This window comes from Mytilus californianus, unplaced genomic scaffold, assembly GCF_021869535.1.
Source record: "Mytilus californianus isolate M0D057914Y unplaced genomic scaffold, xbMytCali1.0.p SCAF_11, whole genome shotgun sequence".
In the NCBI taxonomy this organism is placed as follows: Eukaryota; Metazoa; Mollusca; class Bivalvia; order Mytilida; family Mytilidae; genus Mytilus; species Mytilus californianus.
This window is the reverse complement of record NW_026262593.1, coordinates 5,597,101-5,610,239: the sequence shown is the minus strand read 5'-3', so window position 1 is coordinate 5,610,239 and position 13,139 is coordinate 5,597,101. Positions and strand designations below refer to the sequence as shown.

The window sequence follows — 13,139 nt, the reverse complement described above, 5'->3', positions numbered from 1 at the left end:
TTCCGAGAACAGATGCATCAAAAGTATGGAACGCCATAGCTGGCAAATGATATATTTTGTTTTAATCATCTTAGTTCTATATGTTGCTGGTTTCTTCAGTGATTTTCTAGTCTGTCATTTTTATCAATTGTTTTCTTTTCACATTTATCTTTGTGCACGAGCTGTGCACCCTTCCAAAACACATAATTTTCTTCCCAGTTTCAGTGTTGTTGGAATTGCTTAATTTGCGGTGAACATATTTTGTTGACTGCTGTTTGTATTTTTGCATTTTCATTTATTCGTGACAATCCAATTATGGTTTTGTGAATGGAAAGTATATATTTGTAACAAAACAAGAGTAATGAAGTAAATAATGTATGATTTTCATGTGTTTGATTGACAATATATAACGGCTTCGAAACTTCGAAACTGGGCTGGCTTTTTTGTTATTTCTTTGTGGACTGCACTCTGACCTCTCATGGCCGCAACCAGTACCCCGAAACAGTACTTCAGAAATTCTTGGACTAATATATGTATTGTTTTCTCAATTATCTTTGAAAGAAGGATTAACAATTACAAAAAGTAGTTATGTTCTACCCGGATGTGGTTTAACGTTGAAACGAATACATGTAAATCTGAATAATGGTTCTTCTCCATAAATTCATATATGAAAAACAAGTCACAATGCTTACAAATTCACAACTTTTGGAATATGGTGGATAATTGTCTCATTGGCAATCATGTCACATCTCCTTATTTTATAAAGATAACATTTGAAAATAATTAATTCACTTTTAGGATGTCTTCGCAAACATGGAAAATATTGCATTGCAATGGAAATTTCTTAAATATATTCAAAAAATTTTCTAATGTGTCATTCTTTTCCAGAAAAGCCATATTTAAGAAAATATTTTTTTCAAATAAAAAACAAATTATAATATTTTGTGAAAAAAAACCACAAAGGTACGAAAAGGGGTATTTGAATAAAAGTAAGACGCTCTTCTTTTGCTAGCCTAAATGTAAACAAAATCATGGTCTAATTCCAATAGAACATGGGGTGCACAAGCGTGACATCACAATCAATATAGCATCGTCGAAGATCAAAATGGACATTTCCGTTGGTGCTCGATAGGAATTTGAATAAAAGCATTCTGAAAGAAAGTTTACATGTTGCAATTTATTTTAAATTGTTCAACGGTTGGTTTTCTAGAACAATTGTTCCTCATCAAATCAAAATGGCTGCCTAACGAACGTGTTTATAGGTCCTCTTTGAAGTACAAAAGTTCTGCATTTCCTACTGATGATTAAATCGTAATAATTCTATCATTCCATGCTCTATGCTCGTTTTAACATCCTAGGCATTATATTTGTCAACATTTTACAACTCGCTAACGCTCGGTATAAAGATATTGACAAATATAATGCCTACCCTTCTTAAAATGAGCAAAGAGCATGGCATGAAATAATTATTTTGTAATTAGATTAGAAGTGACAGAAGTTTACTGATGTTCTTAACTCTAAAACTTCATTTGGAATATACCAACCAATAGATGAAATCTAAGGGAATCCCATGAACTCAAACTAGAACGAGACCGATTGACAGTGTTAGCGTCTTTTGTTTTGCATGCATCACCAATTATCATCGGTAGAAAGAAAAAAAAAATGAAAGGTCAAGAGAACACCCGAATTACCCGGGGTTAATCCAGGTGTCTTGGAAGGGTTATTGTTTATTTCAAGAAAAAAAACCTCTGATGATATCGTGTACTAGTATTCCTTTGTAAGCTATAAACAAAGATTATTTAGAAGACAGGGATGTATCATCGACATAGGACACATAAGCTTACTCTGAAGATATGAAATTGTTTTATATATCTCATTATGGTGAATGGGATCGATCTTTGTCAAGAATTGCATACAAGTTCCTGTTAACAAAATGTTTGATTTTATGAGGCAAGTAATACGTACGGTACAGTTCTGGATAAGTTGAGCATAAGGTTGATTATTACTTTCCACCCTTAACCATTCTATTTTATTTACTATAACGGGTTGTTTAGTATTGACAGAAGCGGATCTTGGACTTTCATCAGAATCTTCAATAATGCAAATGAAGAGGCGGGGTGAGCATCCCGAAAACTATTACTGACAATTCTATCACAGGATAAGTAACAAAAAACTGGGGCTGTAAACAACTGTGAAGTTGATAGTACTGCTCTGTTTCTTACATTGCTTGCATGCGTACAATCTACCTGACAGATATTTTTCAATCCTTTTCACTTTATAACACATATGGCGAATAGTCCCAGGTTGCTCATGACCGAGCTATTTTTTTTGCTGATGTTGTATTGCTGGTCATGTTTGCTGTTTACAGTTTCTCTCTATCTACTACAGATTTTGCCGAAATCACAACAATGAATAAAAATCAACATTTATGAGCATAGTTTTCGAGATATTAGAGTGAAAAATCACAAAAATTAGTCAAAAATCGTCACTTAAGGTCAATAACTCCTTAATGGGTCATTCATTGTTTTTATTATATTGGCCTTTTTGTAGTTGTTTTATGGCTGGTCAGTTTAGCTGTTTACTGCAGTTTCTACTTATCTATCTTATTTTTCTAGATAATTGGCAGACGCTCAGAATTTGTCAAAAATCATCATTTAATGATGGCAATAATTCCTTAAGGAATCATCCTACGACGATAGTCATGAGGAAATTTTGTAGATCTTGTCTTGCTGATTTTGTTTTTTGTTTTTTGTTTTTTTTTGCTCTTAACAATTTCAACCTATCTACTGTAGGCTTCAAGATAACAGACATAAACATGAAATAAATTAGTCCAAAATTGTCATTTGAGGGCAATAACTTCTTAAAGGGTCATTCAGTTATTTCAGTTGTGTAGGTCTTGTATGCTGTTAACAGTATTTAGGCCAAGGTGGGTTGAAATTGGTTCAGAACACTGGACACTTTTTATTTGCAAAACACTCATTTGCAAATCCGCCGCCGCCTCTCCTTAGAGCTACAGTGTCGTGTATATAACCAAAATGTGCGGAATTACATGGGATTCAATAAATTCATTGCTTTTCTGCTGTCATTATTATATATATTTTTTTATTTGATTTAGAAAAACATGGGATTTTCAATATCCCATGGGATAAGGCAAATCCCATGGGATTGACCATTATCCCATGGGATTTTGGTTAAATCCCATAGGATTTTTTTGGGTCCCATGGGATAATTGTAGTCCCATGGGATATTTGTTGTCCCATGGGACAAAAAAAATCCCATGGGACTATAATTATCCGATGGGACAAAATAAAATCCAATTAATCCTATGGGATTCAAATTATAAATATACAGTAATGTGTATGTTACAATGAATTCTGTTTGGTAGTAAATTGTTTTAAGATGAATCTTTTTAGTTGAATATCTTTTTTTCCTTCGAAATGTTAATGCAATCATATTGTTCTATAATTGTTCAAAACTAAACTTTTAAACAACAAAGCAGATAATGTAAGTATCAATATATGTTTATTTATGAATTCTAGAATACTTTTTTGAAACACAATTTTTTCCCATTTGGAATCAATGAAAACTCTATTATTAGGCTTAACATACTAGTAGCTTTTTACATAAATCTAATTTTTTTCAGGATATCCCTCCATCCAAAAAATTAATAGTTTCTTATCATCCAGCATTGTGTGATCTTAATGTATGGTCCACTTTTTGGCCATTCAGCACAGAACATTGTCATTATTGTGGTTTTAATATCTTTAGATATTTAATAGAACTTCGATTCATTGACTGAGTGATGAAAATAATAACTGATATGACATTTGTCTTTGAATTTATTCTGGTCTTGTTTCTGTGTTTTCTCCTTTTATTCTAAGTGATGAATTTCAATCCTTCTGAAAAAGAACCAATAAAATCCGAAGTTATGCATTATAAAAAATTGTTTGCATACATGTAGCAATAACATATGATTTTCAATAAAAATAGCTATGCGGTATGGATTTTACTGATTGTTGAAGGTTGTCCAGTGTCATCAGTTGCTAACCTCCTACATCCTTTGGTCTCTGATGGAGAGTTGTCAAATTAGCAATATACCACATCTTCCTATTCTTATATTATATAACAATCAAATTATGTATTCTTCTTTATAACATTTGGGTATTTTCCCCAGTTATATATATATATATATATAGATCAATGTTAAAACTTTAGGCAATTACAATAACATTCCATTTTTCACAAGAATTTGCAATATATTATACAAAACGCCAACAATAGAAACAGCACTTCTTTAAGCTTCTGAAGTTCTGAAAGAGTTCCACTTGTGTTTTATTTCAATGAGAAAATACCTTGAACTCTTTTGACATGTTGGAAATTATAACATTGATACAAAAAAATATATTGTTTTTTTTCTTATTTTTGTGTTGTTCGGTTGCTGTCTCATTTTTATATATGGTTATACATATATCCTAAATCTTCTTTTTGTTAACACTTAATTATTAATAGTAAAAATGGGATATTTTTTATTTTGATAATCTCAAAACATTATTATTCTATCAAATAACTTATTTCCAAGTTCACAAAACACCAATGTGTCAGATATTAATTTTAAGACATGTATAAACATGATCAACAAGCAGTTGACAGGATGTCATGCAAAAATCTCACTAATATTAAATTTTCACAAAAACTCCATACTCAGCGAGTACAATGTACTATTAAAGTTCTTAGTACAGGACAAATTCCTAGTACAGGACACCATGCCTGGCAAACACTAGCATGTGTCAATGTCTAGTCAATCATGTAATCAGGCTCAAAATCTTAGTTTGGCACTGAATTTAAAAGTTCACCACATAATGAACATGTGTATGAAATTCAACTTCATGGTAAGCTATGTACCTTAACCTAAAACTTTAACCTAAGAATGTACTATAATTTTACATTATGACATTTCTATGTTCAGTGATCCATAAAATCAGGGTAAAAACAGTAAATGTGGTGTATAATGTATAAACAAGAGTGCACACGCTGAAATATTGCGCCTTCTTTACTAATCATGGATATCATGTTGATAGTCCTAAATATAAAGCTTTACTACAACTATCACATAAACTCAACATGATCCAAGAAAATGAATTCAAGGTCATATAAACCCGACAAGAAATACATGTACACCTTACAATCATTCAATATACTAAATACAGTTGACCTATTGCTTATAGTTTCTAAGAAGCAGACTTAAACAAGAAAACTAAACATTGACCAATGAACCATGGAAATGAGGTGAAAATCTGATGAACCATGCCAGGCAGACATGTACAGCTTACAATCCTTCCATACAACACATATACATGTAGTTGACCTATTGCTTAAAGATTAAGAAAAACAGACCAAAACACAAAACCTTAACACTGAGCAATGAACCGTGAAAATGTCAAATAAAACCTGCGACTGACATGTACATCATAAAATGTTTCCATACACCAAATATAGTTGACCTATTGCATTTAGTAATAGAAAAAAGACCAAAACTCAAAAAATTAACTTTGACTACTGAACCATTAAAATGAGGTCAAGGTCAGATGACACCTGCCAGCTAGACATGTACACCTTACAATCATTCCATACACCAAATATAGTAGACCTATTGCATACAGTATAAGAAAAACAGACCAAAACACAAAAACTTAACTATAACCACTGAACCATGAAAATGAGGTCATGGTCAGATGACACCTGCCAGTTGGTCATGTACATCTTAAAGTCCTTCCATACACCGAATATACTAGACCTATTGCTTATAGTATCTGAGATATGGACTTGACCACCAAAACTTAACCTTAAATATAAAAAAGAAGATGTGGTATGATTGCCAATGAGACAACTCTCCACAAGAGACCAAATGACACAGAAATTAACAACTATAGGTCACTGTACGGCCTTCAACAATGAGCAAAGCCCATACCGCACAGTCAGCTATAAAAGGCCCAGAAATGACAATGTAAAACAATTCAAACGAGAAAACTAACGGCCTAATTTGTGTACAAAAAATGAACGAAAAACAAATATGTAACACATCAACAAACGACAACCACTGAATTACAGGCTCCTGACTTGGGACAGGCACATACATACAGAATGTGGCGGGGTTAAACATGTTAGCGGGATCCCAACCCTCCTCCTAACCTGGGACAGTGGTGTAACAGTACAACAAGATCTTAAAAATCTATTGCGCAATACTTTCAATTGCAGATTTCTTCTTGAAACTTTTCAAAAAATTTGAAATTTCAAAAATATTGAAGAAAAAAAATTGGGAAAAAAAATCCCCCCCCCCCTTGGAGTAATTACCCCCAAACTCAATCCAAGCCTTTCCTTTGAGGTATGGAACCTTGTAGTACAATTTTAGAGAGATCCATACACTTAAACACAAGTTATTGTCTAGAAACTAGAAAAATGCTTGTTTTTGGCCCCTTTTTGCCCCTAATTCCTGCATGTTTGGGGCAATTACCCCCAAACTCAATCCCAGCCTTCCCTTTGTGATATGAAACCTTATGGTACAATTTCAGTGAGATCCATACACTAACACACAAGTTATTGTCCGGAAACTACAAAAATGCTTCTTTTTGGCCCCTTTTTGGCCCCTCATTCCTAAACTGTTGGTACCATAACCCCCAAAACTAATCACAACTTTCCTTTTGTGGTATTGAATCTTCTTGTAAAATTTCATAGAGATCCATTCACTTAAACTAAAGTTATTGTCCGGAAACCAAATGTGTCTTCGGACGACGACAACATCATAGCATTATATGAACCCAAAAAAAATTTTTGCGGTCGTATATTATCAGTTGAAAGAGGCTTAACTCATCAGATAGATAAAAATACTACAAATACAAGTGGACGTGGCTGGGTACTTGTTCATCCAAACAACAAAAAGACACTAAGTACAGATCTGAGAGTACTCGCAGTTACTGACAGCTAGTTCAAAACCACTAACAACTAATAAAAAAATCATGCATCTAAGACTGTTCTTGTTTACTGATCCATGAAATGAGGTCTAGGTCAAGTGAAAACTCTCTGACGAGCATGAGGACCTTGCAAGGTACGCACATACCAAATATATTTATCCTATTACTCATAATAAGAGAGAAATTAACATTACAAAAAATCTGAACTTTTTTTTCAAGTAGTCACTGAACCATGAAAATGAGGTCAAGGACAATGGACATGTGACAGACAGAATTCGTATCATGAGGCATCTATATACAAAGTATGAAGCATCCAGGTCTTCCACCTTCTAAAATATAAAGCTTTTAGGAAGTTAGCTAATGCCAACGCCGGATCACTATCCCTATGTCGAGCTTTCTGCGACAAAAGTCGCAGGCTCGACAAAAATACATGAACATTTTAAAGTACTAAATTTTGAGTATATACATGTAAAACCACAAGTTACTAACTGAAGTTCATGGTGAACTGTAACCAAAAACTTTAAGTGAATACAATTTAGAGAAAGACAGATGAATGCACAAACACTATCAAAACAGAGCATAAAACTTACCGAACAAGATGTTTTACATTTATTCTTCAGAAGCAGGAAAATTGAAGTGTTTCTTTTCTTTCTCTGCCCTCCATGATATAAACTTCAAATTCATTCATGCAAAATATGAAAATCTGCAAAAGTAGGACCTTGTATCTCAGCTTATCCACATTTTGACTTTTGAACTGCATTGTTCTTTTCATCTTGCTGGCAACCTAAACATAAAAAAAATGATAAACACATAATTCTGGATAAACTTCTTGTATTTTTTTTTGTTGGTACAAACAATTTTTTCCAACTTTAAACGAAAACATCATCATTAGAAAGGACGTCATACTAACCTCCGAAATATTTAAACAAACCAAAATTAATACTTGATTAAGATCTTGTCATAAATGTATAGCATGGATACCTCTTATTTTTGAAGACCATATGTCTATTGCATACTTATATTCCTTTGTACAAGAGTATGCATATTAATATTAAAGATTGATTCTGAGGACTTTAAAATCAAAGACGTAGTGCCATTATCCCCTGAATTCATTACACTATACAATGCCATAAGGCTACTCCAAGTTGTATGCCAATCTTTAACATGTTTAATTAGCATGATTAATTTAAGTTTCATAACTCCATGTGTACACTTTGAGAATATTACAATACTTTTTATTCTGATTTTCAGAACTTATTGTGAGGTTTTTATTAATGCGACTGAGAGCTGTATTGCATTCTTATATCTAATACATATTTATGAGCTCCGGGTGCGTGACTTTCTCGCCGCGTTGAAGACCCGCAAGTGGCCTTCCGCTGTTGTCTGCTCTTTGGTTGGGTTGTTGTCTCTTTGACATATTCCCTATTTCCATTTTCAATTTCATGTATGCAGATTTTGCTTAAATCACAATAATCAATCTCACATTTTTGTCCATTATTCAAAATTAGCAAAAATTAATGCACACAAAAATTAACATTGTTAAAGCTTTTTTTTTAAATTCAAAACAGTTGCCCAAAACCATTAAATTCCTTGTTTGATTTATTTTATATTATTCAAAGCCTTTTATAGCTAGCTAGATGGTATAGCTTTTGCTCATTGTTGCATTTATATTGTTACCTATACCTAACTTGTGCATCATTTGGTCTCTGGTGGGGATAGGCCTACTGAAGAAGGTTCAACTTGGAATTTGCCGGATAATGAGTATTTATCCAAAAATGTAGAAGAAAGATATTCATAACCAAAACCAAAATTATGCTGAAATTAAAGATGTAAATTGTCTGTAACATGTTGTTTCATTTTTATAAGTGAGGTACTGGTGACCTGACGAAATTTATAAACATGAACTTTTGAACTATAGGAGTTACCCTACTGGAGTTTGGATCTAGGTCCATTCGCCCTGATTCACATTCAACCTTAATTACTTGTTAGCCTGAATAAGTTAATATCTGTTTGCCCTGGGTCCATCCGCCCTGATTTTAAATTTTATTTTGTTATCTTGATGTATAATGTTTATTTTTGAATAGAGTATGGTAAAGTTTGTAGAAATTTTGCTCAATATTTATATTGTATTGCTACTACCAGATAATTTACATTATTTTCCTGTGATTTGTACTATAGAATACAGGTATAAAATTTTTAATATAATACAACTGAAGACGATTTTACAGTGGCGGATCCAGAAATTTTCATAAGTGATTGCCTAAGAGGGGGCCGGCTCCTGTCATGCTTCAGTGATTCCCTATATAATCAACCAAATTTTTTCAAGAAAAGGGGGGCCCCGAACTCCTGTCCCCCCCACCGCCCACTAAATCCGCCTCTCCTTTAAAAAACAACTGAAAACCATTATAAACTGCATGTATTTATCTTAATTGAAAACAATTTCTTGAGTTTCTCATTTAGCGGATCCAGAACTTTTCATAAGGGAGGGCCGGCTCCAGTCATGCTTTAGTGATTCCCTAAATAATCAACCAAATTTTTCCAAAGAAAGGGGGGCCCGGGCCCCCAACCTCCCCCCCCGGATCAGCCTATGATATATGTGTTTATATATCTCTCTGATATCCCATTTCAAATCAAATGTGTATTAATAAAACTTTACACTAGAAAAGTAAGGGATATTTACTCATTTGGGAAACTTTCAAATTCACAGCATGCCGGTGCCCGTGTTTTCATCACCCTCGTTGTATTGCGGAATAACGATTTAGGCAAATTGAGAAAAACATCATGTCTGTGGTTGATAGTAGTGTGTGTGCATTAATTTTCTATACCTTCTTATTTAATATTTTTCCAATTCTGAGTACTGACGGCAAGTGTTGTAACGTATAGTGTACGTGCTATTTACAAGTGCGATCGAGGAATGCAGGGGAAAGAAACTTATCAATTATGTTTATTCTTAAGACAAAAATGAGCCGCCGTAAAATGTACCGTGTCGAGGAGGTTACTGACACGTAATAGGGCAGAGACATATATACACATATGTGTATATATGTCTCTGTAATAGGGTCATCTCTCGAGAACATTAACTAGTACATTGATAATTTACTATGCAGTCAGTATCCCGAAAAAAAAAACGTATGGATGCAAAACGCTTCAGTAGTGGTTTCGGCTGACTACTAATACGTGCACTTTGTCTCAAAATATCCCGGCAGCGTTAAAGTTGAAGTCAGGATCTTGGGAGGGGGGTCTTCTTTTTCTGTGTTCTTTATTTTTTTTAGCTATATTTCTACAAACTTACACTTTTTGATCATTACTCTATTTCCTCATATTTTAGCATTTCATTATTCTTTAATCTTTATTGTTTGCCCGTTATTCTCTATTCTGTTATCCCCCATCCATACCCTCTTATGTGGACTTAAGCTTTCGGTAGTTTATTTTATCCTATTTCTGTCTATGTGAATGTAAATACTTTATTTATCACAAAACAAAAACTTACTAAATATTTTTTTATGAAGTCCTCACCAGTTGCGGATCCAAAAAATGTCATAAGGAGGCACTAACTGTCATGCATGAAGAGGGGGCCCGCTTTAGTGATTCTCCAAATAATAAACCAATTTTTTCCAAAAAAGGGACGGGCCCCCATGTCCTCACCTTAATCCACCTCTACCCCTTCCCACTTCGTATCATTGAATTCAGATTCAAGATCTCTCTGATTAAAGTAAGTAAGTAAGTCACATTTGCTTATATCAGGTTTTTGAATTGAACTGGCGGATAGTTGTTTCATTACCAATCATACCACATCTCCTTATTTTTTATATATACGAAAGCTTTAATCATATTTTTAGGTGTATTGATGAATGTGTAAAGATGCAGCAGTTGTGTAGATACATTTTAACATACAGCACAAGAGATGCAGATTATATAAAACTTATAAGTCGAAGACATACTGACAACGCCATGACAAAAACTTAAAAACGACCAAATGACGTACAACAGTCTATAAAACTTAACTATAGCATACAAAACGCAAACATTTAAAACACATAAGAAGCACCCAGACAGTCAAATAGAATTTAAAGAATAAATAATTTGTAAAGATTTTCAACTAGGCCTACAGCTATATTTTCTTATCATCTAACAGTAAACATAGGTTCTGGTACTATGTGATAAGTCATTTTTCATGCAGACCCAGTTTCATTGATACCTTGAACTTAAAGTGGTTTTATGCATATCAGCCCAGATTGTGTGTGTAATTTTATTAAACAATTCTACAATACACGTTCTAAACTGGTTAAATTCAATTTACAAATTTACAAATTCAGATCTACTGGCATTCAACACCCAATTACTTACTTGCTGTATATTGTCAATCCCTCAACATCGTGAATACGCCATGCGAGGTGTTGGCTATGTTTGATACAGGGTGGCGGCTTCGAAGCGTAGAAAAAAATCCAGGTAAATGAAAGTGTAAAATTTTGTTGTTGAAAATTTTAAGTACTAAATTCCTAAATTTGTACTTAACTCCGGTAACTTTACTGGTAACATGGTTGTTTGATATGAAAATAGGATAAAAAGCATCCGGAAAAATTATCACATTATAAGTATTCGTAAATGGATATGAAAAAACTTAACAAGGAATAAGTATCGGTAAACGGACAGAAAGTGGCAGTACAAAAGTTTAAATTAATTATTTTACAATTGTTTAAATATATGAGAGAAAGTTCTTGACGAATTGACTTTATTTATAGATGGTATTTAGTTGAGGAAATGATTAATTCGCTTTCAAATAGTTTTTTTTTTTATCATTAACTTATAAAAAGGAGACATTTTTGACAGCATGAAGCCAGTTAATTACCAAACCACTTTGGCAGATTGTTTTCTTAACAATCATTGTTCAATATTAATATTCAAAAATAAATTTTGTTTACAAGTCCGTTTCCTTTTAAAAAATTTTCAGAAAAATACTGAAACGTTTTTAAAACTAAGTTTATTCAAAGAAAAAAATATCCCAAAACTAAATCGTGACTCAAAATTTCCTAATGAAATTGTTAGATTCCAAATATTTAGGAGAAGATTGTATTTGTACTTTATGTAATGGTGGTGATATTGGAGACGCGATTCATTATATTATAGCAAGGATTTGTACAAATCCTTGATTATAGAATGTTCGGCATTGACGAAAGTAGACAAACCCTATTTAAACGGGGTTTTGATCTCCAAGGACCCCACATTTTACATCGAATAAGATCTATATTTTTTAACGTTTTCAAATGAAATAACTTGAATTGAAAATTTTGTGACTATGTGAAGATTTCTTATATTTCTAAATGGCTTCAATTATTACATACAAAACGAAAATTTTTTTTTTGTAAAAACAATATTCACATGTATTATTATAATTTTTCCAAGGAAACACTTTCTTTTTTTTTTTTTTTTGCAAAGTTTACTTGTATGTGTTTATAACCATCACCAATCAGTCCTAATTATTAAAGATCACAAGACCTAATCAAAATGATGATTGGTATTGAATATGATCATCGGTTATGCATGACGTATCCCAAATAACTTCTTTAATGTTGGTTTGATTTTATCAAAACCAAAATTATAAGATCAACAAACAGCATGCGCCATGATCGCATGATACGCCCGTCGTCTTGTGTGTGAATTTTCATGCAATAAGCATAAATAGTTTCTGACATACGGCGTGACATGCGAAAACCCCCCTTTTTTTTACAAAAAACTCAATATCTCTAAAATAAAACAACGCTCACTAAAACCAGAAGTCCATTACTAGACGTAAAACATATATACATGTCCTGAGTGACTTTTTATGTCCTGTCTGCACTCAGGAGATCCTGAGCGGTTTTTAGACGTACCGTTAATTTATAGGCATATATTTGAAGCTGTTCTTAATTATGTACATTATCTATAGGTATACATGTATCAGACAAAAAACTTTCCAAAGAACTTAGTTCTAGTTATCTTAGGTCCTAGTCACAGGCACTTGTCTCAGAAAAAAAATTTCCTATATACTTTTAATGTTATATTAAGGTATATAGGAAACAAAATTCTGAGATAAGTGCCTGTGGTCCTAGTGTGAAATAAATCCACTGGGAATTGGCCTTTTTAAACACAACTATATACACGATTTCGCAAGGGTTTGTACATGAAAAGTGAAATTATGTTTACTAAATGCGT

At 33.0% G+C, this 13,139-nt stretch overlaps 1 long non-coding RNA gene across 3 annotated transcripts; it reads right to left on the bottom strand.

Annotated features, from left to right (window-relative positions):
• Positions 1-3,484: 3,484 nt before the first annotated feature.
• On the bottom strand, positions 3,485-11,456 carry LOC127719441 (uncharacterized). Of its 3 annotated transcripts, none has more exons than XR_007990309.1 (3): positions 11,295-11,456; positions 7,538-7,731; positions 3,485-3,878 (listed from the first exon to the last, which is right to left on the bottom strand). It is a non-coding gene; the product is annotated as an uncharacterized LOC127719441 (long non-coding RNA). The 3 variants fall into 3 exon arrangements; XR_007990308.1 differs by lacking the exon at positions 11,295-11,456 and adding an exon at positions 8,631-9,106; XR_007990307.1 differs by lacking the exon at positions 11,295-11,456 and having other exon boundaries at positions 7,538-8,263.
• Positions 11,457-13,139: the final 1,683 nt, after the last annotated feature.